We start from the raw sequence: 25000 nt of genomic DNA, 5'->3' as shown, positions 1-25000 counted from the left end.
AAAAATATACATTTTTTTTTCTTTTTGTTCTTTTCATTCGATATGTTTTGAATTATTGATAATTATTATATAAATCTTATGGGTATATCAATAATTCGTATAAAACATATTTGAGTGTTTTTCTTTTTTTTCTTTTTTTTTTTTTTACTCCTTGTAATGCATTATGAACAGTATATTATACATATATTGGGAATTTCGCATACATTGTATTTGAACGCTAAAAAACCTTTAAACATATATAGCTGTACTTATTATTATAAAAATGATAAGTTAATTTGTTCACATTAACGTGCAATTCCTTTTTTATGGTTATTTTCTATTTGTGTTTAAGTATATGTTATATACATGTGTCATATACGTTAGTATAAGTATATGTATTATATACATATCATATACGTAGTATAGTATATAAATATACTCTGGTCTGTTTTTATTCAAGAAGTTATGGTTAAATGCACAAATAAAAGAGAATAACTAAAAACTGGTATTGCTGTTTTTGTTGACCTAAGACATGCGCAGCTTGCAAATGTTTGGGTTTAAAATTACAATTTATTGAAAGATGTGTTGGAATTTTATTTTAAAAATTTGTTATAAATATTATTATTATTATTCTTTCAATAAATTAAAAACTCTTGACTTTGAATCAAAAAACACAAAAAATTTTTACTCTAAGCGGTGGATCACTCGGCTCATGGGTCGATGAAGAACGCAGCAAACTGTGCGTCATCGTGTGAACTGCAGGACACATGAACATCGACATTTTGAACGCATATTGCGGTCCATGCTGTTATGTACTTTAATTAATTTTAAAGTGCTGCTTGGACTACATATGGTTGAGGGTTGTAAGACTATGCTAAATTAGTTGCTTATTCTTTTAGTTAATTAAAAGAATTTAAGCATATGGTATATTATTGGATTGTGTTTTCCAATCCATAATATTAATAGCATAAAAAGAAATATATACAATATATTCTTGAATACCTCATATTTGAACGAAATTTTATAATAAATGAGAATCTTAGTATTCCCAAAATAAAAAAAAAATTTCAATATTATTTAAAATATATTTAAATAAATACATTACGAGGACAGTCTAGCATAAAATATATTCATATTGTGACCTAGACCTTAAGTCCCTAATGGTATTTATTTAAAAAGTGGAGTGATTTAAAATTATATATATTTTAATAATATGAAATGTATTAATAATTTGAATTGGGATGAAAAGATTTTATGTTTATTATTAGAAATTTATAAAATGGTATCGAGATATAAAATATGTTTCTTTAAAATAGCGAAAAAAAAAAAAAAAAATAATAATAATAATAAATTTTTTATACAACCTCAACTCATATGGGACTACCCCCTGAATTTAAGCATATTAATGAGGGGAGGAAAAGAAACTAACAAGGATTTTCTTAGTAGCGGCGAGCGAAAAGAAAATAGTTCAGCACTAAGTCACTTTGTCTATATGGCAAATGTGAGATGCAGTGTATGGAATATCTTAATATCTAGTATGAGAAATTAACGATTTAAGTCCTTCTTAAATGAGGCCATTTACCCATAGAGGGTGCCAGGCCCGTATAACGTTAATGATTACTAGAAAGATATTTCCAAAGAGTCGTGTTGCTTGATAGTGCAGCACTAAGTGGGTGGTAAACTCCATCTAAAACTAAATATAACCATGAGACCGATAGTAAACAAGTACCGTGAGGGAAAGTTGAAAAGAACTCTGAATAGAGAGTTAAATAGTACGTGAAACTGCTTAGAGGTTAAGCCCGATGAACCTGAATATCCATTATGAAAAATTCATCATTATAACTGTGGTATTTAATTTTAAATATTATAGTAATAGTGTGCATTTTTTTCATATAAGGACATTGTAATCTATTAACATAATAAAGTATTTATCAAAAGATCATTGGTTTTAAGTTTATTCAAATTAATTTGCTTTTAGCTTATTAACATAGAATAAATACTGATGATTTGATAAAGTGTTGATAGATTTTATTATATATAATGCTAAAATTCTTTTGAATTTTACAATAATATTATTATCATTGATTTTAATATTAATTGTATGCATTTATATGATTAACAATGCGAAAGATTCAGGATACCTTCGGGACCCGTCTTGAAACACGGACCAAGGAGTCTAACATATGTGCAAGTCATTGGGTTATATTAAACCTAATGGCGTAATTAACTTAACTGTATGGGATTAATTTTTAGTGTATTACACTATTAATTCAATCCCGGGGCGTTCCATATAGTTATGTATAATGGTAATTTATTATTATTTATACCTCTAACTGGAGCGTACCTTGAGCATATATGCTGTGACCCGAAAGATGGTGAACTATACTTGATCAGGTTGAAGTCAGGGGAAACCCTGATGGAAGACCGAAACAGTTCTGACGTGCAAATCGATTGTCAGAATTGAGTATAGGGGCGAAAGACCAATCGAACCATCTAGTAGCTGGTTCCCTCCGAAGTTTCCCTCAGGATAGCTGGTGCATTTAAATATTATGTAAAATAATCTTATCTGGTAAAGCGAATGATTAGAGGCCTTAGGGTCGAAACGACCTTAACCTATTCTCAAACTTTAAATGGGTAAGAACCTCACCTTTCTTGATATGAAGGTTGAGGTTATGATATAATGTGCCCAGTGGGCCACTTTTGGTAAGCAGAACTGGCGCTGTGGGATGAACCAAACGTAATGTTACGGTGCCTAAATTAACAACTCATGCAGATACCATGAAAGGCGTTGGTTGCTTAAAACAGCAGGACGGTGGACATGGAAGTCGTAATCCGCTAAGGAGTGTGTAACAACTCACCTGCCGAAGCAACTAGCCCTTAAAATGGATGGCGCTTAAGTTGTATACCTATACATTACCGCTAAAGTAGATGATTTATAATACAATTTCGGTTGGATTATAAATTTTGAAACTTTAGTGAGTAGGAGGGTACAATGGTGTGCTTAGAAGTGTTTGGCGTAAGCCTGCATGGAGCCGCTATTGGTACAGATCTTGGTGGTAGTAGCAAATAATCGAATGAGACCTTGGAGGACTGAAGTGGAGAAGGGTTTCGTGTGAACAGTGGTTGATCACGAGTTAGTCGGTCCTAAGTTCAAGGCGAAAGCCGAAAATTTTCAAGTTTTAATGAAATGAAGTGAAATTTAATTTTTTTATTTCATAGTAATTAAACACTTGAATAATTTTGAACGAAAGGGAATACGGTTCCAATTCCGTAACCTGTTGAGTATCCGTTTGTTATTAAAAATGGGCCTTGTGCTCATCCTGGCAACAGGAACGACCATAAAGAAGCCGTCGAGAGGTATCGGAAGAGTTTTCTTTTCTGTTTTATAGTCGTACTACCATGGAAGTCTTTCGAAGAGAGATATGGTAGATGGACTAGAAGAGCATGACATTTACTGTTGTGTCGATATTTTCTCCTCGGACCTTGAAAATTTATGGTGGGGTTACGCAAACTTCTCAACAGGCCGTACCAATATCCGCAGCTGGTCTCCAAGGTGAAGAGTCTCTAGTCGATAGAATAATGTAGGTAAGGGAAGTCGGCAAATTAGATCCGTAACTTCGGGATAAGGATTGGCTCTGAAGATTGAGATAGTCGGGCTTGATTGGGAAGCAATACCATGGTTTATGTACTCGTTCTGGGTAAATAGAGAATTTCGGTTCTTGTTCCCCGGATAGTAGTTACGTAGCCAATTGTGGAACTTTCTTGCTAAAATTTTTAAAGGATTATATCGTAAGATATGTATTCTTTTTAAATTATAACGATTATCAATTAACAATCAATTCAGAACTGGCACGGACTTGGGGAATCCGACTGTCTAATTAAAACAAAGCATTGTGATGGCCCTAACGGGTGTTGACACAATGTGATTTCTGCCCAGTGCTCTGAATGTCAAAGTGAAGAAATTCAAGTAAGCGCGGGTAAACGGCGGGAGTAACTATGACTCTCTTAAGGTAGCCAAATGCCTCGTCATCTAATTAGTGACGCGCATGAATGGATTAACGAGATTCCCTCTGTCCCTATCTACTCAGTTGCGTTTGAACAGCCGAAGCGAACGGACGTGTGCGCGGAAAAACGCGAGCTAGTAAAGCATTGTGGCGATCAACGATCGATATAGTGACAATAGTTGTGACAGTGCGAAAATTGTGTGTGTATTTTTGCCACACAAAGTGAAGGACACTAGCAAAAGTGTCAAAGAAGTGTAAAATTGTGCATAACAGTGACAAAAAAAAGGAAAGTGACCTTGAATATAGTGTGTGTATGCTACACAAAGCACTAATCCACTGCGATAGTGCCAAAAAGTGTGAAATACCAAAAATAGTGACCTTGAATATAGTGTGTGTATGCTACACTAAGCACTAATCCCCTGCGATAGTGCCAAAAAAAGTGTGTGTTCTACCTAACCCAGGTAGAAGTTTTGTGGAAGGACAGTGTGTGTGTGTGTGTGTTACACAGTGCAGTGACAGTGCCAAGAAAATTCTAGTGCACAAATAAACCCGCGGAGGTTTGGGTTTTTCCTTAATCCGCTTGGGTTTTGCCATACAGAGAATAGTGCAAAAACAGTGTTGTGTAGTGCTTTCACATTTCGGGGAAATTTTGTGGGGCAGAAATGCCTCCAAAGAGGAAGGGATCCAAATCCCAAGGAGAAGAGATGGACGAGTACGTCACGACGGTAGAAGTGGAGGCTTCTTCGGACTCCGAGGGACCACCAATGAAGCCGCCACCGCCGAAAAAGAAGGCCCGTAAAGGGTCACCTAAGGAGGACAAGAAGCGTAGGAACAGTTGCAGCTCCTCGGACAGTGACAGCAGCACTGCCAAGGATGCACAGGAGGTTAGCCGGAAGGTCAGCAGTGGCGGGGAGAAGCTCCCAGCTTGTGGAGGCATCGCAAAGAAGGCGGCAGCAGCGCCAACAGAGGTACAAGTAAGTACAGGGGACGTTATGGGTTGGGATACTTCCCCGCAAGTGAAAACTATGAGAGCTATATCCGGTGACATCAGGGATGTAGTTTTAGAGGCGGGCTTGGGGACTCCAGCAACAAAGAGGGTGTTGGACCTAGCATCAAGGTATGAGGACATGCTCATTTCCATAATGGAGGAGAACGCCCATCTTCGTGGGCAAATTGACGGCCTGAAGGGGAGTTGTGGGCCATCCCACAAGCATATGCAATTAGTTGCATCGTCTTCGGCGCCTACCCCACCGACACCAGTGCTAGAGGCAATAGCACCAAAAATGCCCAGACCGGTAGAGACCTGGTCTGTTGTGGTTAGGAGTAATACTCCTGCCACTTCATCAAAGGAGGTGGCGAAGAAAGTGGAAACTGAAGTGGGTCCTTCTCTTGGCGTGCGTGTGCACACACTAAAGGCCATGAAAGGGGGTGGTGTGGTCATTCGGACCCCTTCCATCAAGGAGAGAGATATGGTGATGAAAAACACCAAATTTGCCGAGGTCGGTCTTAGTGTGACCGTCAACAAGAAGAGGAGGAAAAGGGTCGTTGTGCAGGGTGTGCACACCCATTTCAAGCTTGAGGAGTTCATGGAGGAACTCTTCGAGCACAGCATCAAGAAGAGTTGCCCGGAGGCGAAGAAGACCGACATCAGTGTGGTAAGCAAGTCCTGGACGGTTAAGACGGGTGGTACGACGAACGTCGTCCTAGAAGGAGAGGACAAGGTGATCTCATCTCTTTTGAAGGCAGGGAGGGTCTACGTGGGGTGGAACTCCTTCCGTGTTCGTGCGGATAGCCCAGTTGCCGGTTGTTTCCGGTGTATGGGCTTTGACCATCGGGTTGCGGATTGTCGGGCCAAGTCCGATGTCTGCAGAAGGTGTGGCCAAGAGGGTCACAAGGTTGCACGTTGCAGCAATGCCCCGCATTGTCGCAACTGCCACCTCAGGGGTAAGCCGGCTGGACATCTTACGTTGTCCGCTGCTTGCCCAGTATACTGTAGCATAGTTGAGCGCGCACTTGCTAGGCATTAATGGGCGCGCTGTTTCAGCTCAATTGCCAGGGGTCATTCGCCGTTATGTGCGAATTGGGGAGTTATATGACTGAGGGTGGGTGCGGTGTTGCCTTGCTCCAGGAGCCCTATGCCACTAATGGTGTGGTTAGGGGTCTCCCTGGCAGTTTTAGGATATTTTCAGATCTCGGGGCTAACGCCGCAATTGTTGTGAACAATCCGAACTATGATTGTGTAGTTCTGGACTCTTCACAGCTGGGAGTTTGCGTCTCTATAGAAGGAGAGTTCGGTAAACTGGTCTTCGCTAGTTTGTACTGCAAATTTAGCGAACCCCTAGAGCCTTACCTGGGTTACATGGATAGGCTACTACTACTTGCGAGTGGTAGCCCAATTATCCTTGGGCTAGATGCGAATGCCTCATCTTCAATGTGGTTTAGTAAGGTATCCCGGCATTCGGCCGGATACCAAAGCCACAGTCGAGGCGAGGCACTCAGTGAATGGGTGGTAGCTAATAGCCTCCACGTAGTAAATGAGCCCAGCGAATTTTACACATTCGATGGGCCAGGAGGTACTAGCGATATTGATGTTACCCTCATCAATCAGGCAGCTAGCATAGCGTTTGACGTCACGTGGGAAATAAAAGGAGGATGGAGCCTAAGTGATCATAATTTGATCCAAATTATGGTTACTGCCAGATCTCCTCCCTCGGATCATGTTAGTCCATTGCGGCGATGGCGTACCTCTGGTATCGACTGGAGCCAATATGGACTATCTGTCAGGGAAGCGGTATTAGAAATACCGCTTAGTGAATTCAGGGATCTGGGTGTTGACGATCAAATCGCTCGGCTAAACGCCTTAGTCTGGGGTGTAAACGACAGATTGCTGCGGAAAAGCGAAAGCTACCGCGGCAAAAAGCTCAAATGGTGGACGCACGAGCTAACCCTAAAGAGGAGGACTGTCAGGCGTTTGAGACGGAAGTTTCAACGTGCTAGACGGTCCAATTCCGATAGGTTGGCCCAGATTCGGCATGATCTTAGTACTGAGATGAGAGAGTACAAAGACATGCTCCTCAGAATCAAAGAAGAAGACTGGAGAAGCTTCGTGGGGCAAAACAAAGACGACCCCTGGGGGCAGATCTATAAGATCTGCAGGGGTCGTAGAAGCTATGACATAACCTCTCTTCGTGTTGGTGACACCATGTTATCAACATGGAGTGAGTGTGCAAGGGCTCTTCTTAGTGCGTTTTTTCCCAGGTCGGAAGCACAGGCACCTCTAGCACAAGAGGTACCAGTCCCTCCACTAGATGACGGAGAGCTGGGGTACGCTTTCGGCCTGATTAGATCTAAACGATCCCCAGGTCTTGATGGTTTGAACGGAGAGATCTGTAAGAGCTTGTGGAAGTTCATTCCAGAATACCTGGAAGCTATCTACGATAAGTGCGTCTGGGAGGGTTATTTTCCACGTGAGTGGAAAAAAGCTAGGGTTGTCCCTCTCCTGAAGTCCCCTGATAAAATCAGGAGCAATCCTCGCTCCTATCGGGGCATCAGTCTCCTTCCAGTACTTGGAAAAGTGCTGGAAAGAGTAATGGTGGAACGGCTTCAGGAGCTAACGAGCGGTATGTGGTCTGATAGACAATACGGTTTCAGAAGAGGACGCAGCGTAGAAGACGCCTGGATGTATGTTCAGAATGCGGTTAGGGTGAATGTCAACAAATATGTGCTCGGCATATTTGTTGACTTCAAGGGAGCATTCGACTACCTGATCTGGGATCGGGTGATTGAACGATTAGAGGAACTTAACTGTCCAGAAATTTCTCTTTGGAGGAGTTATTTTTCGGACAGAAAGGCCTCTATCGTTGGAATGAGTGGGAGCGTTGAGACCAGTGTGACTCGTGGCTGTCCACAGGGATCTATCTGTGGTCCATATATATGGAACCTCATGATGGACTCCCTGCTGGCTCAGCTGGAGCCACTCTGTGAATGTTCTGCATACGCGGATGACCTTCTCATTTTAGTGGGGGGTCGTTCGCGTAGTGAAATAGAACGGGCGGGTAGTCAATTTCTCGAAATTGTCCACAATTGGGGCGTTGGTGTGGGGGTGGACATATCCATGGATAAAACGGTGACAATGATGCTGAAAGGCAAACTGTCGCCGGTCCGTTCACCAATCGTCCGGTTAAATGGGGTCAGCATCAGGTATGTGACGCAAGTCAAATATCTGGGGCTGACCATGAGTGAAAGAATGAGTTTCACTCCACATTTAGCAATTGTGAAGGAGCGACTACAGGGAACGGTGGGCAAAATACGACGCATTTTGAGGAGTGATTGGGGTCTCGGACGTCGTGCTGTTCGCACCATATATCGGGGTTTGTTTGTGGCCTGTGCCACTTACGGCGCCGCTGTATGGTGGGAAACAGCCACGACATCCTGGGGGCGTCGAAAACTTCTCCAAATTCAGCGTTTTATAATGCTTGCTTGCTTGCCTGTATGTCGCACCGTCTCAACGGAAGCAATGCAGGTACTATTAGGAGCTCCCCCGCTTGACCTGATTGTCATACAGCGAGCTGTTGCATTCAGATTAAGGAGGGGTTTGAGTGTGTCATTGTTCCAGAATGATTGGATTTCTGACAATGATGCAGAGAGGGAGGGATATCTAGGAAGCAAGAGGCTTCTAGATGAAATAGTTAGGAATAAGTGGCAAAACCGTTGGAACAATAGCAGCAACGGTCGAGTGACTTACCAATACATCCAGGATGTTAGGTTTGTGGAAGGAAACCCCGACTTCAGATTCTGTCTGAGCTCGGGCTTCCTACTTACGGGACATGGGCCTCTAAATGCATTCTTGCATAGGAGGAATCTGTCGGAAACACCCGAATGTGCGTGTGGAGCACGCAATGAGGATTGGGTACATGTCATTGCAGAATGCGCAATGTACTCAGACATCAGGAGCTTTAGGAGAATGGGGATTAGTTACATAAATGGACGGCTAGATGTGAGCGGTGTGATCTCCACTAGCTGGAATGCCGAACTTGTAGGGACATTTGATAGGTTTGCGCGAGAGATATTTAGGAGGCGAAGACAATTGACTGAAACGTTAGGTTAGATTAGGTTAGGTTAGGTAAGGGGAATTGCTGGGTGCATGGGATGGGGGGTATGGTCACCAGTCCAGAGCAGTATGGAAGCTCAACTGGTAGTAGTTTCGGCTACGAAGTCTGACCGGAGACTTAATTCTGGTACCACGGGGAGCAGGAGCCCTTGGAGTTCGCTCCAACCTGCTCATGCGGTAGGCCCCTTGGGGAGTATCGTGGTGGTTGTCCAGGGGGTCCATACGGAGATCCCCCATGAGGAATTCATGGAGGAACTACTCCGGCTGAACCTCCAGGATTTCAGCCCGGCATCCCAGAGGACTGACGTGAGGATGGTCAGTCGTCCCTGGAAGGTGATCGCTGACGGTAGCCCAATGTCGTCCTTGAGGGTACGTATAAATTGGTGTCCGCCCTGTTGGAGGCAGGTCGGTGCTACATAAAGTGGTTCTCTTTCAGGATGCGACCGGATAGCCCCGTCGCTGGCTGCTTCCGTTACATGGGGTTTGATCATAGGGTGGCTGAGTATAGGGCTAGAGCAGATGTCTGTCGGAGGTGCGGTCAAGAAGGCCACAAAGCTGCCAGTTGCGTCAATGCATCCCATTTCCGCAACTGTGAGTTTAAGGGTAGGCCAGCTGGGCATCTAATGATGTCAGCTGTCTGCCTTATATATTGTGGCATTGTTGAGCGCGCCCTCTCCAGACACTGATGGGCGGGATCATCCAGTTTAACTGTCAGGACTCCTATGCCGTAATGTGTGAGTTGGGGGGTTTATGGTTGAGGGTGTGTGCGGTATTGCTCTACCCCAGGAGCCCTACGCCACCAATGGTGTGGTTCGGGGTCTTCTTGGGGGTTTTAAGGTCTTCACTGACCTTAGAGCTAACGCCGCAATAGTTGTGAATAATCCACGCTACGATTGCGTAGTTGTGGATTCTTCACAACTGGGTATATGTGTAGCAATAGAAGGGGAGTTCGGTAGGATGATTGTCGCTAGTTTGTATTGCAAATATAGCGAGCCCCTAGAGCCCTACCTGGGCTACATGGATAAGCTACTACTACTTGCGAGTAGTAGCCCATTTATCCTAGGGTTGGATGCGAATGCCTCGTCCTCGATGTGGTTTAGTAAGGTATCCCGGCATTCGTCTGGATACCAAAGCCACAGTCGAGGCGAGGCATTAAGCGAATGGGTGGTGGCTAATAGCCTCCACGTCTTGAATGAGCCGAGCGAGTGGTATACGTTCGATGGGCCTGGGGGCGTGAGCGACATTGACGTGACGCTTATGAACGAGGCAGCAAGTAGGGCTTTCAGTGTTAGTTGGGAGGTTAGGGGAGGGTGGGGATTGAGTGACCATAATTTGCTTCAAATTGTGGTTACCCCTCGATCTCCTCCCTCACCTTATGAGAGTCCATTGCGGCGATGGCGTACCTCTGGTACTGACTGGAACCAATATGGACTCTTGGTTAGGGAAGCGGTATCCGATGTACCGCTTAGTGAGTTTGAGGAGTTGGGGGTTGACGAGCAAATTGCTCGTCTATACGGGGTAGTTTGGGGAGTAAATGATAGGGTATTTAGGAGGTGTGAAAGTCGTAAGATTAGTAAAATTAAATGGTGGACGCGTGAGCTAACCTTGAAGAGGAGGACTGTCAGGCGTTTGAGGCGAAAGTTTCAACGCGCTCGACGGTCCAATTCTGATAGGCTGTCCCAGCTTAGGTACGAATTTAGTTGTGCGGATAGGGAGTATAAAGAAATGTTAGTAAAAGTTAAAGAGGAAGAGTGGAGGAGCTTTGTAAGAGAGGATAGGAACGACCCCTGGGGTCAGGTCTATAGGATCTGCAGGGGTCGTAGGAGGGAGGATATCACCTCTCTTCGCGTCGGTGACACTCTGTTATCGTCGTGGAGAGAGTGTGCGGGGGTTCTGTTAGGTGCGTTCTTTCCCAGGTCGGAGGTGCAGGTACCTCAAGCACAAGAGGTGCCTGTCCCTCCATTAGATGATGGGGAGTTGGGGTACGCCTTTGGCCTGGTTAGGTCTAAACGGTCCCCAGGTTTTGATGGTTTGAACGGAGAGATGTGTAAAAGCTTATGGAAGTTCATTCCGGAATACCTGGAGGCCATTTATAATAAGTGCGTCTGGGAGGGATACTTTCCACGCGAGTGGAAAAGTGCTAGGGTTGTTCCTCTCCTGAAGTCCCCTGATAAGGTCAGGAGCGATCCTCGATCTTATCGGGGCATCAGTCTCCTTCCAGTACTTGGAAAAGTGCTGGAAAGGGTCATGGTGGAACGGCTTCAGGAGCTAACGCGGGGTATGTGGTCGGATAGGCAGTTTGGGTTCAGGAAAGGACGCAGTATAGAGGATGCGTGGTTTTTTGTTCAGAATGTCGTTAGGGAGAATGTCAACAAGTATGTCCTTGGCATATTTGTTGACTTCAAGGGGGCATTTGACTACCTAAACTGGGATCGAGTGTTGCAACGGCTGGAGGAGCTTGGCTGTCCGGAAATTACTCTTTGGCGGAGTTATTTTTCGGACAGAAAGGCCTCTCTTGTCGGCATGAATGGGAGTGTGGAGATTGGAGTTGTTCGAGGCTGCCCGCAGGGTTCCATCTGTGGTCCATATATTTGGAACCTTATGATGGACACTCTGCTTGGGCAGCTCGAGCCACTCTGTAAATGTTGCGCGTATGCGGACGACCTTCTTCTTATGGTTGAAGGTCGCTCGAGGTTGGATTTAGAACGGGCGGGAGGAGATCTCTTAGAGATCGTTAATTCTTGGGGCTTAGGTGTGGGGGTTGACATATCGATGGAAAAGACGGTGGCAATGCTGCTGAAAGGCAGATTGTCGCCGTCTCGTCCACCGATTGTCCGTGTGAACGGGGTCAGCATCAGATATGTGACGCAAGTCAAATATCTGGGGCTGACCATAAGTGAAAGGTTGTGTTTTACTCCACACTTTGCGAGCGTGAAGGAGCGACTGCAGGCAACCGTAGGCAAAATACGACGTATTTTGAGGAGCGATTGGGGTCTCGGACGTCGTGCTGTCCGCACCATATATCGTGGCTTGTTTGTGGCCTGTGCCACATATGGAGCCCCTGTATGGTGGGAGGCAGCCACGACTGTCATGGGGTCTCAAAAACTCCTCTCAATACAGCGTTGTATGATGCTTGCTTGCTTGCCTGTATGTCGCACCGTCTCAACGGATGCGATGCAGGTTTTGTTAGGTGCACCCCCTCTTGACCTGATTGTCATACAGAGAGCTGTTGCATTCAGGTTAAGAAGGGGTTTGAGTGTGTCATTGCTGCGGAACGATTGGATTTCCGACGATGATGTGGAGAGGGAGGGATATCTAGGGAGCAAGAGGCTCCTAGATGATAGGGTTAGGTGTAGGTGGCAACAACGTTGGGACAATAGTCCTAACGGCCGAGTGACGTACGAGTACATTCGGGACGTGGGGTTCGTTGAGGATAACCCAGATTTTAGATTCTGTCTAAGTCTGGGTTTCTTGTTTACGGGGCATGGGCCTCTGAATGCATTTTTGCATCAGAGGCACCTATCAGATACGTCAGGGTGTTTTTGTGGGGCGGAGTTGGAGAATTGGTCGCATTTAATTGCGGAGTGCCCGATGTACTCGGACATTAGGGATCTGGGTGGTATGGGGATTAGCTGGACTGATGGACGATTAGATGTTAGTGGTGTGATCTCCACTAGTCGGAATACCGAACAGTTAGGGTTGTTTGCGCGTGAGTTATTTAAGCGGCGAAGGCGGTTAGCTGGAAATTAGGGTTTTAGTTTTTTGTATGAGTGTTAGGTGTTTGCGTTGTGGGTATTTTATGTGTTAGTGGGGTCCAACCTCACCTTCTTTGCTGGCCACCAGTCCGGAGCAGTATGGAAGCTCAACTGGTAGTAGTTTCGGCTACGAAGTCTGACCGGAGACTTAATTCTGGTACCACGGGGAGCAGGAGCCCTTGGAGGTAACTCCAACCTGCTCATGCGGACTGGCCCCTCGGGGAGTATCGTGGTGGTTGTGGTTGAAACCCAAATCGCGGGAAGAACTGACTTTGTCAGTTGAATGTGGAGTTGCATTGCAACCGGGTGCCGGACCCAAAGCACGGCAGAGGTTTTAGATGGGCCTCGAACCCTACCAAGGTGGTTAGTGTGTCCATTCCACACTGCCAATTGGTACTGAAAATGCTTAGCATTCTCAGGGCGCTGATCAACGCATTGATTTGATCCGCTGTGCTTTTGAGCGCCGTGGAGTAAGGTTGTCGTCAGCAGGTACCCACGTAAAACACACCGGACGTTGTCCCTATCTACTCATTCGTTAGTTGACTTTCGACGCGGATAGACGTGCGTGCGCATCGTTGCGATTTATTCAAAGTGTTTTTTTCGGTGATTTTTGCGATTCTCTTTTGTGCGGGTATTTGTTTACGCGATTTGGCTGGCACCGTTATTGCCTGGCGCGTGTGCGTAGCGGTACGGTGGAATTGTTTGTGCGATTTGCGGGTAGCGTGGGTTATTGACCGCGAGTGTTTTCGTGCGGGTACACATTTTTTGTACAATTTGTGCATTTTTGTGTACGGACAGCAACTATATAGCGGTAAGTAATTTTGTTTATAATTACTTTATTTGCGGACAACGTGGTCATCCACGTTGTTGTTTTTGGCGGAAGTTTCGCACGGTTCCAGTCTAGCTCCGTGTTGTTGGCACTCTTGCTGACTAGACTGCCCGCCAGTAGTACTGTGCTGAGCATCTGGCGCTTAGTTGGCTCAGTGTCAGGAGGATCTGGACAGGTTTGCCCAAAGGGTGCTGCGTCTGTCCAGTGTTGGAGATTGCGACTCCTGCGAGGACCAACGGTCATACCAGCGAACCGTTTAGCCCACGGTGCGATTCGGCTCAGCGCCACATCGGTCGACTCTCGGACGTTTCGGGGACTTTGTCCGGCCGGCGGCCAATTGAGTGGCCTTAACCTGACCACGGTTGGGGTTGTGGGCTGTGCCACTGCGGGCACGCTTTAATCGACCGTTTGGGTGGTCGCTGCTATTGAGCGGGCCTTTGCGTGGGTCGCACTTTTCAGCGCGTTCAGACGTACGTATCTGGAGAGCGGCTGCTCCAGTATCTGTTTTGTCCGTGAGCCTTCTACGCTAGTGGTACGCCAGCGGATCAGTTTCGACTGAGGGTTAGTCGGGAAGCAGGATGCCTCCAGGACGGAAGAGGAGGACGAAGGCCCTCGCTGGAAGCGGAGAATCCGCCGCTTCAACAGTCGTGGATGATTCCACGTCGGGCGGTGAGGGGGAGGTGACGGGAGCGACGGTAAGGTCTCCACCGAGGAGCAAGGCGCGGTTGGGGTCGCCGCGTAAAGACGACGTTAGCGAGGGAGGGAGCGGGAGTTGTGGCGGGAGTGCCGGTGTGGCCTCCGCTGAGAAGGCGGTTACGCGTGCGGGGTCGCCGCGTAACGTTGGGGGAAATGTGGGAGGGAGCGGGAGTGCCAGTGCAGCCACCGCCGAGAAAACGGTAGCGCGTGCGGGATCGTCGCGCAAGGACGAAGAGAGCGGTAGCGGGAGCGTGGTCCATCCGGCTAGTACGGTGGGCAAGGGAGTGGGCGTCGCGAAAGGGGGCGCTGCTAGGACGGGCAATCGCGTCTCGGGTGCCAACAAGGAGGGTGCGCGAGTTCCCTCAAGGGGTACTGTGGTTGTTGGGGGCGGGGCAGTCAGCCATGTTGCGGCTGCCAAGCGGATAACGGGGGAGTTGAACGAGTTGGTGTTTGACTCCAAAAACTTCGATGTTGGGGCCGCGAAGGGGCTGATGGAGCTTGCCTCAAAGTATGAGGCGCTGCTGATGACGGTCATTACCGAGAATGCCCATCTTCGCGGTCAGGTAGATGCCCTTAGGGGGAGTTGTGGGGGTCACTCCTCGGCGCCGAGCAGGTCAATGCCGGCTCCGTCGGCACCGATGCCTGCACCTCCAGCACCTGTGCTTGAGGCAATCGCACCGGTGACGCCGAAGCCTGTGGAGACCTGGTCGGTCGTGGTCAGGAGTAAGGGGCCTGCAACTTCCTCTAAGGAAGTTATCAAAAAAGTGGTCAAAGAGGTGGGTCCCTCACTTGGAGTGAGGGTCCACGAAGTGCGACCAATTAAGGGTGGTGGGGCCGTCATTCGCACTCCCTCTGTTTTGGAGAGAGAACGAATGGCGAGTAATAAGAAGTTTGAGGAGGTGGGGTTGGACGTTACTGTCAACCGGAAGTTGGGTCGTCGGGTGGTAGTCCAGGGGGTCCATACGGAGATCCCCCATGAGGAATTCATGGAGGAACTACTCCGGCTGAACCTCCAGGATTTCAGCCCGGCATCCCAGAGGACTGACGTGAGGATGGTCAGTCGTCCCTGGAAGGTGGCCGCTGATGGTAGTACCAATGTCGTCCTTGAGGGTACGGACAAGTTGATGTCCGCCCTCTTGGAGGCAGGTCGGTGCTACATAAAGTGGTTCTCCTTCAGGGTGCGACCGGATAGCCCCGTCGCTGGATGCTTCCGGTGTATGGGATTTGACCATAGGGTGGCTGAATGTAGGGCTAAGTCTGATGTCTGTCGGAGGTGCGGTCAAGAAGGCCACAAAGCTGCCAGTTGCGTCAATGCACCGCATTGTCGCAACTGTGAGTTTAAGGGTAGGCCAGCTGGGCATCTGATGATGTCAGCTGTCTGCCCTATATATTGTGGCATTGTTGAGCGCGCCCTCGCCAGACATTGATGGGTGGGATCATCCAGCTTAACTGTCAGGGCTCCTATGCCGTGATGTGTGAGTTGGGGGGTTGTATGGTAGAGGGTGGGTGCGGTATTGCTCTACTCCAGGAGCCCTACGCCACCAATGGTGTGGTTCGGGGTCTTCCTGGGGGTTTTAGGGTCTTCACCGACCTTAGAGCTAACGCCGCAATAGTTGTGAATAATCCACGCTACGATTGCGTAGTGGTGGATTCTTCACAACTGGGTATATGTGTAGCCGTAGAAGGGGAGTTCGGTAGGATGATTGTCGCTAGTTTGTATTGCAAATATAGCGAGCCCCTAGAGCCCTACCTGGGCTACATGGATAAGCTACTACTACTTGCGAGTAGTAGCCCATTTATCCTAGGGTTGGATGCGAATGCCTCGTCCTCGATGTGGTTTAGTAAGGTATCCCGGCATTCGTCTGGATACCAAAGCCACAGTCGAGGCGAGGCATTAAGCGAATGGGTGGTGGCTAATAGCCTCCACGTCTTGAATGAGCCGAGCGAGTGGTATACGTTCGATGGGCCTGGGGGCGTGAGCGACATTGACGTGACGCTTATGAACGAGGCAGCAAGTAGGGCTTTCAGTGTTAGTTGGGAGGTTAGGGGAGGGTGGGGATTGAGTGACCATAATTTGCTTCAAATTGTGGTTACCCCTCGATCTCCTCCCTCACCTTATGAGAGTCCATTGCGGCGATGGCGTACCTCTGGTACTGACTGGAACCAATATGGACTCTTGGTTAGGGAAGCGGTATCCGATGTACCGCTTAGTGAGTTTGAGGAGTTGGGGGTTGACGAGCAAATTGCTCGTCTATACGGGGTAGTTTGGGGAGTAAATGATAGGGTATTTAGGAGGTGTGAAAGTCGTAAGATTAGTAAAATTAAATGGTGGACGCGTGAGCTAACCTTGAAGAGGAGGACTGTCAGGCGTTTGAGGCGAAAGTTTCAACGCGCTCGACGGTCCAATTCTGATAGGCTGTCCCAGCTTAGGTACGAATTTAGTTGTGCGGATAGGGAGTATAAAGAAATGTTAGTAAAAGTTAAAGAGGAAGAGTGGAGGAGCTTTGTAAGAGAGGATAGGAACGACCCCTGGGGTCAGGTCTATAGGATCTGCAGGGGTCGTAGGAGGGAGGATATCACCTCTCTTCGCGTCGGTGACACTCTGTTATCGTCGTGGAGAGAGTGTGCGGGGGTTCTGTTAGGTGCGTTCTTTCCCAGGTCGGAGGTGCAGGTACCTCAAGCACAAGAGGTGCCTGTCCCTCCATTAGATGATGGGGAGTTGGGGTACGCCTTTGGCCTGGTTAGGTCTAAACGGTCCCCAGGTTTTGATGGTTTGAACGGAGAGATGTGTAAAAGCTTATGGAAGTTCATTCCGGAATACCTGGAGGCCATTTATAATAAGTGCGTCTGGGAGGGATACTTTCCACGCGAGTGGAAAAGTGCTAGGGTTGTTCCTCTCCTGAAGTCCCCTGATAAGGTCAGGAGCGATCCTCGATCTTATCGGGGCATCAGTCTCCTTCCAGTACTTGGAAAAGTGCTGGAAAGGGTCATGGTGGAACGGCTTCAGGAGCTAACGCGGGGTATGTGGTCGGATAGGCAGTTTGGGTTCAGGAAAGGACGCAGTATAGAGGACGCGTGGTTTTTTGTGCAGAATGTCGTTAGGGAGAATGTCAACAAGTATGTCCTTGGCATATTTGTTGACTTCAAGGGGGCATTTGACTACCTAAGCTGGGATCGAGTGTTGCAACGGCTGGAGGAGCTTGGCTGTCCGGAAATTACTCTTTGGCGGAGTTATTTTTCGGACAGAAAGGCCTCTCTTGTCGGCATGAATGGGAGTGTGGAGATTGGAGTTGTTCGAGGCTGCCCGCAGGGTTCCATCTGTGGTCCATATATTTGGAACCTTATGATGGACACTCTGCTTGGGCAGCTCGAGCCACTCTGTAAATGTTGCGCGTATGCGGACGACCTTCTTCTTATGGTTGAAGGTCGCTCGAGGTTGGATTTAGAACGGGCGGGAGGAGATCTCTTAGAGATCGTTAATTCTTGGGGCTTAGGTGTGGGGGTTGACATATCGATGGAAAAGACGGTGGCAATGCTGCTGAAAGGTAGATTGTCGCCGTCTCGTCCACCGATTGTCCGTGTGAACGGGGTCAGCATCAGATATGTGACGCAAGTCAAATATCTGGGGCTGACCATAAGTGAAAGGTTGTGTTTTACTCCACACTTTGCGAGCGTGAAGGAGCGACTGCAGGCAACCGTAGGCAAAATACGACGTATTTTGAGGAGCGATTGGGGTCTCGGACGTCGTGCTGTCCGCACCATATATCGTGGCTTGTTTGTGGCCTGTGCCACATATGGAGCCCCTGTATGGTGGGAGGCAGCCACGACTGTCATGGGGTCTCAAAAACTCCTCTCAATACAGCGTTGTATGATGCTTGCTTGCTTGCCTGTATGTCGCACCGTCTCAACGGATGCGATGCAGGTTTTGTTAGGTGCACCCCCTCTTGACCTGATTGTCATACAGAGAGCTGTTGCATTCAGGTTAAGAAGGGGTTTGAGTGTGTCATTGCTGCGGAACGATTGGATTTCCGACGATGATGTGGAGAGGGAGGGATATCTAGGGAGCAAGAGGCTCCTAGATGATAGGGTTAGGTGTAGGTGGCAACAACGTTGGGACAATAGTCCTAACGGCCGAGTGACGTACGAGTACATTCGGGACGTGGGGTTCGTTGAGGATAACCCAGATTTTAGATTCTGTCTAAGTCTGGGTTTCTTGTTTACGGGGCATGGGCCTCTGAATGCATTTTTGCATCAGAGGCACCTATCAGATACGTCAGGGTGTTTTTGTGGGGCGGAGTTGGAGAATTGGTCGCATTTAATTGCGGAGTGCCCGATGTACTCGGACATTAGGGATCTGGGTGGTATGGGGATTAGCTGGACTGATGGACGATTAGATGTTAGTGGTGTGATCTCCACTAGTCGGAATACCGAACAGTTAGGGTTGTTTGCGCGTGAGTTATTTAAGCGGCGAAGGCGGTTAGCTGGAAATTAGGGTTTTAGTTTTTTGTATGAGTGTTAGGTGTTTGCGTTGTGGGTATTTTATGTGTTAGTGGGGTCCAACCTCACCTTCTTTGCTGGCCACCAGTCCGGAGCAGTATGGAAGCTCAACTGGTAGTAGTTTCGGCTACGAAGTCTGACCGGAGACTTAATTCTGGTACCACGGGGAGCAGGAGCCCTTGGAGGTAACTCCAACCTGCTCATGCGGACTGGCCCCTCGGGGAGTATCGTGGTGGTTGTGGTTGAAACCCAAATCGCGGGAAGAACTGACTTTGTCAGTTGAATGTGGAGTTGCATTGCAACCGGGTGCCGGACCCAAAGCACGGCAGAGGTTTTAGATGGGCCTCGAACCCTACCAAGGTGGTTAGTGTGTCCATTCCACACTGCCAATTGGTACTGAAAATGCTTAGCATTCTCAGGGCGCTGATCAACGCATTGATTTGATCCGCTGTGCTTTTGAGCGCCGTGGAGTAAGGTTGTCGACAACAGGTACCCACGTAAAACACACCGGACGTTGTCCCTTCGATGTTGGGGCCGCGAAGGGGCTGATGGAGCTTGCCTCAAAGTATGAGGCGCTGCTGATGACGGTCATTACCGAGAATGCCCATCTTCGCGGTCAGGTAGATGCCCTAAGGGGGAGTTGTGGGGGTCACTCCTCGGCGCCGAGCAGGTCAATGCCGGCTCCGTCGGCACCGATGCCTGCACCTCCAGCACCTGTGCTTGAGGCAATCGCACCGGTGACGCCGAAGCCTGTGGAGACCTGGTCGGTCGTGGTCAGGAGTAAGGGGCCTGCAACTTCCTCTAAGGAAGTTATCAAAAAAGTGGTCAAAGAGGTGGGTCCCTCACTTGGAGTGAGGGTCCACGAAGTGCGACCAATTAAGGGTGGTGGGGCCGTCATTCGCACTCCCTCTGTTTTGGAGAGAGAACGAATGGCGAGTAATAAGAAGTTTGAGGAGGTGGGGTTGGACGTTACTGTCAACCGGAAGTTGGGTCGTCGGGTGGTAGTCCAGGGGGTCCATACGGAGATCCCCCATGAGGAATTCATGGAGGAACTACTCCGGCTGAACCTCCAGGATTTCAGCCCGGCATCCCAGAGGACTGACGTGAGGATGGTCAGTCGTCCCTGGAAGGTGGCCGCTGATGGTAGTACCAATGTCGTCCTTGAGGGTACGGACAAGTTGATGTCCGCCCTCTTGGAGGCAGGTCGGTGCTACATAAAGTGGTTCTCCTTCAGGGTGCGACCGGATAGCCCCGTCGCTGGATGCTTCCGGTGTATGGGATTTGACCATAGGGTGGCTGAATGTAGGGCTAAGTCTGATGTCTGTCGGAGGTGCGGTCAAGAAGGCCACAAAGCTGCCAGTTGCGTCAATGCACCGCATTGTCGCAACTGTGAGTTTAAGGGTAGGCCAGCTGGGCATCTGATGATGTCAGCTGTCTGCCCTATATATTGTGGCATTGTTGAGCGCGCCCTCGCCAGACATTGATGGGTGGGATCATCCAGCTTAACTGTCAGGGCTCCTATGCCGTGATGTGTGAGTTGGGGGGTTGTATGGTAGAGGGTGGGTGCGGTATTGCTCTACTCCAGGAGCCCTACGCCACCAATGGTGTGGTTCGGGGTCTTCCTGGGGGTTTTAGGGTCTTCACCGACCTTAGAGCTAACGCCGCAATAGTTGTGAATAATCCACGCTACGATTGCGTAGTGGTGGATTCTTCACAACTGGGTATATGTGTAGCCGTAGAAGGGGAGTTCGGTAGGATGATTGTCGCTAGTTTGTATTGCAAATATAGCGAGCCCCTAGAGCCCTACCTGGGCTACATGGATAAGCTACTACTACTTGCGAGTAGTAGCCCATTTATCCTAGGGTTGGATGCGAATGCCTCGTCCTCGATGTGGTTTAGTAAGGTATCCCGGCATTCGTCTGGATACCAAAGCCACAGTCGAGGCGAGGCATTAAGCGAATGGGTGGTGGCTAATAGCCTCCACGTCTTGAATGAGCCGAGCGAGTGGTATACGTTCGATGGGCCTGGGGGCGTGAGCGACATTGACGTGACGCTTATGAACGAGGCAGCAAGTAGGGCTTTCAGTGTTAGTTGGGAGGTTAGGGGAGGGTGGGGATTGAGTGACCATAATTTGCTTCAAATTGTGGTTACCCCTCGATCTCCTCCCTCACCTTATGAGAGTCCATTGCGGCGATGGCGTACCTCTGGTACTGACTGGAACCAATATGGACTCTTGGTTAGGGAAGCGGTATCCGATGTACCGCTTAGTGAGTTTGAGGAGTTGGGGGTTGACGAGCAAATTGCTCGTCTATACGGGGTAGTTTGGGGAGTAAATGATAGGGTATTTAGGAGGTGTGAAAGTCGTAAGATTAGTAAAATTAAATGGTGGACGCGTGAGCTAACCTTGAAGAGGAGGACTGTCAGGCGTTTGAGGCGAAAGTTTCAACGCGCTCGACGGTCCAATTCTGATAGGCTGTCCCAGCTTAGGTACGAATTTAGTTGTGCGGATAGGGAGTATAAAGAAATGTTAGTAAAAGTTAAAGAGGAAGAGTGGAGGAGCTTTGTAAGAGAGGATAGGAACGACCCCTGGGGTCAGGTCTATAGGATCTGCAGGGGTCGTAAGAGGGAGGATATCACCTCTCTTCGCGTCGGTGACACTCTGTTATCGTCGTGGAGAGAGTGTGCGGGGGTTCTGTTAGGTGCGTTCTTTCCCAGGTCGGAGGTGCAGGTACCTCAAGCACAAGAGGTGCCTGTCCCTCCATTAGATGATGGGGAGTTGGGGTACGCCTTTGGCCTGGTTAGGTCTAAACGGTCCCCAGGTTTTGATGGTTTGAACGGAGAGATGTGTAAAAGCTTATGGAAGTTCATTCCGGAATACCTGGAGGCCATTTATAATAAGTGCGTCTGGGAGGGATACTTTCCACGCGAGTGGAAAAGTGCTAGGGTTGTTCCTCTCCTGAAGTCCCCTGATAAGGTCAGGAGCGATCCTCGATCTTATCGGGGCATCAGTCTCCTTCCAGTACTTGGAAAAGTGCTGGAAAGGGTCATGGTGGAACGGCTTCAGGAGCTAACGCGGGGTATGTGGTCGGATAGGCAGTTTGGGTTCAGGAAAGGACGCAGTATAGAGGACGCGTGGTTTTTTGTGCAGAATGTCGTTAGGGAGAATGTCAACAAGTATGTCCTTGGCATATTTGTTGACTTCAAGGGGGCATTTGACTACCTAAGCTGGGATCGAGTGTTGCAACGGCTGGAGGAGCTTGGCTGTCCGGAAATTACTCTTTGGCGGAGTTATTTTTCGGACAGAAAGGCCTCTCTTGTCGGCATGAATGGGAGTGTGGAGATTGGAGTTGTTCGAGGCTGCCCGCAGGGTTCCATCTGTGGTCCATATATTTGGAACCTTATGATGGACACTCTGCTTGGGCAGCTCGAGCCACTCTGTAAATGTTGCGCGTATGCCGACGACCTTCTTCTTATGGTTGAAGGTCGCTCGAGGTTGGATTTAGAACGGGCGGGAGGAGATCTCTTAGAGATCGTTAATTCTTGGGGCTTAGGTGTGGGGGTTGACATATCGATGGAAAAGACGGTGGCAATGCTGCTGAAAGGCAGATTGTCGCCGTCTCGTCCACCGATTGTCCGTGTGAACGGGGTCAGCATCAGATATGTGACGCAAGTCAAATATCTGGGGCTGACCATAAGTGAAAGGTTGTGTTTTACTCCACACTTTGCGAGCGTGAAGGAGCATCTGCAGGCAACCGTAGGCAAAATACGACGAATTTTTTGGAGTTATTGGGGTCTCGAATGCCGTGCTGTTCGCACCATATATCGCGGCTTGTTTGTGACCTGTGCCACTTATGGAGCCGCTGTATGGCGGTAAGCAGCCACGATTGTCTTGGGGTCCCAAAAACTCCTCTCAGTACAGCGTTGTATGATGCTTGCCTGTTTGCCTGTGTGTTGCACCGTCTCAACGGATGCTATGCAGGTACTGTTAGGTGCACCCCCTCTTGACCTGATTGTCATACAGAGAGCTGTTGCATTCAGGTTAAGAAGGGGTTTGAGTGTGTCATTGCTGCGGAACGATTGGATTTCCGACGATGATGTGGAGAGGGAGGGATATCTAGGGAGCAAGAGGCTCCTAGATGATAGGGTTAGGTGTAGGTGGCAACAACGTTGGGACAATAGTCCTAACGGCCGAGTGACGTACGAGTACATTCGGGACGTGGGGTTCGTTGAGGATAACCCAGATTTTAGATTCTGTCTAAGTCTGGGTTTCTTGTTTACGGGGCATGGGCCTCTGAATGCATTTTTGCATCAGAGGCACCTATCAGATACGTCAGGGTGTTTTTGTGGGGCGGAGTTGGAGAATTGGTCGCATTTAATTGCGGAGTGCCCGATGTACTCGGACATTAGGGATCTGGGTGGTATGGGGATTAGCTGGACTGATGGACGATTAGATGTTAGTGGTGTGATCTCCACTAGTCGGAATACCGAACAGTTAGGGTTGTTTGCGCGTGAGTTATTTAAGCGGCGAAGGCGGTTAGCTGGAAATTAGGGTTTTAGTTTTTTGTATGAGTGTTAGGTGTTTGCGTTGTGGGTATTTTATGTGTTAGTGGGGTCCAACCTCACCTTCTTTGCTGGCCACCAGTCCGGAGCAGTATGGAAGCTCAACTGGTAGTAGTTTCGGCTACGAAGTCTGACCGGAGACTTAATTCTGGTACCACGGGGAGCAGGAGCCCTTGGAGGTAACTCCAACCTGCTCATGCGGACTGGCCCCTCGGGGAGTATCGTGGTGGTTGTGGTTGAAACCCAAATCGCGGGAAGAACTGACTTTGTCAGTTGAATGTGGAGTTGCATTGCAACCGGGTGCCGGACCCAAAGCACGGCAGAGGTTTTAGATGGGCCTCGAACCCTACCAAGGTGGTAAGTGTGTCCATTCCACACTGCCAATTGGTACTGAAAATGCTTAGCATTCTCAGGGCGCTGATCAACGCATTGATTTGATCCGCTGTGCTTTTGAGCGCCGTGGAGTAAGGTTGTCGACAACAGGTACCCACGTAAAACACACCGGACGTTGTCCCTATCTACTTGAACGGCTAGATGTGAGCGGTGTGATCTCCACTAGCTGGAATGCCGAACTCTTAGAGACGTTTAATAGATTTGCGCGTGAGGCATTTAAGCGGCGAAGTCAATTGAGTGAAACGTTAGGTTAAGTCAGGTTAGGTTAGGTAAGGGGAATTGCTGGGTGCATGGGATGAGGGGTATGGTCACCAGTCCAGAGCAGTATGGAAGCTCAACTGGTAGTAGTTTCGGCTACGAAGTCTGACCGGAGACTTAATTCTGGTACCACGGGGAGCAGGAGCCCTTGGAGTTCGCTCCAACCTGCTCATGCGGTAGGCCCCTTGGGGAGTATCGTGGTGGTTGTGGTTTATACCCAAATCGCGGGAAGAGTGTTTCGATCACTCAATGTGGAGTTGCATTGCAACCGGGTGCCGGACCCATAGTACGGCAGAGGTTTTAGATGGGCCTCGAACCCTACCAAGGTGGTTAGTGTGTCCATTCCACACTGCCAATTGGTACTGAAAATGCTTAGCATTCTCAGGGCGCTGATCAACGCATTGATTTGATCCGTTGTACTTTTGAGTACCGTAGAGTAAGGTTGTCGTCAGCAGGTACCTACGTTAAACACACCGGACGTTGTCCCTATCTACTCAGTTGCGTTTGAACAGCCGAAGCGAACGGACGTGTGCGCGGACGATTCAGTTTTTACGGAGCGTTAATATTGATGACGGTGTTGTGGTGCTTTTGTTGCCAAAACTATTGAAGGTCATCATTGTGCGAACAATAGACGCAAGTATAGTGCGGGACAACTTAGTTTGAAAAGTTTCCCGAGATAAAGTGATTAGTGTGGGTTTTCCCAAATAGTGTGCGATAAATAGACGCAAAAAACAGTGTGGGTTTTTCCCAAAGAGTGTACACACAATAGATGTGCAGTGTGGGTGTTACCCAAATAATTGTGTGCGGGAAAATATACATTTCCCAAAAAAGGGATTAAGTGCAGTGACAAAAGTGTTTGTGTGTGTGCTACCTAACGCAGGTAGAACTTTTGTGAGAGAGCACAAGAAAATTTCAGTGC

At 48.4% G+C, this 25000-nt stretch overlaps 1 protein-coding gene, 1 non-coding gene and 1 pseudogene across 3 annotated transcripts in view; all 3 read left to right on the top strand.

Annotated features, from left to right (window-relative positions):
- LOC125779143 (uncharacterized) overlaps positions 1-25000 on the top strand; it is a 252983-nt gene that overhangs the window by 124528 nt on the left and 103455 nt on the right. The window lies entirely within an intron of this gene.
- Positions 665-843, top strand: LOC125779793 (5.8S ribosomal RNA). The gene has a single exon (XR_007423444.1). It is a non-coding gene; the product is annotated as a 5.8S ribosomal RNA (ribosomal RNA).
- On the top strand, positions 1340-4107 carry LOC125779886 (large subunit ribosomal RNA; annotated as a pseudogene).

The sequence above is a fragment of the Bactrocera dorsalis genome, chromosome 6, assembly GCF_023373825.1.
Source record: "Bactrocera dorsalis isolate Fly_Bdor chromosome 6, ASM2337382v1, whole genome shotgun sequence".
In the NCBI taxonomy this organism is placed as follows: domain Eukaryota; kingdom Metazoa; phylum Arthropoda; class Insecta; order Diptera; family Tephritidae; genus Bactrocera; species Bactrocera dorsalis.
Note: the sequence above shows the minus strand (reverse complement) of the source record. Positions and strands in the feature narration are given on the sequence as shown.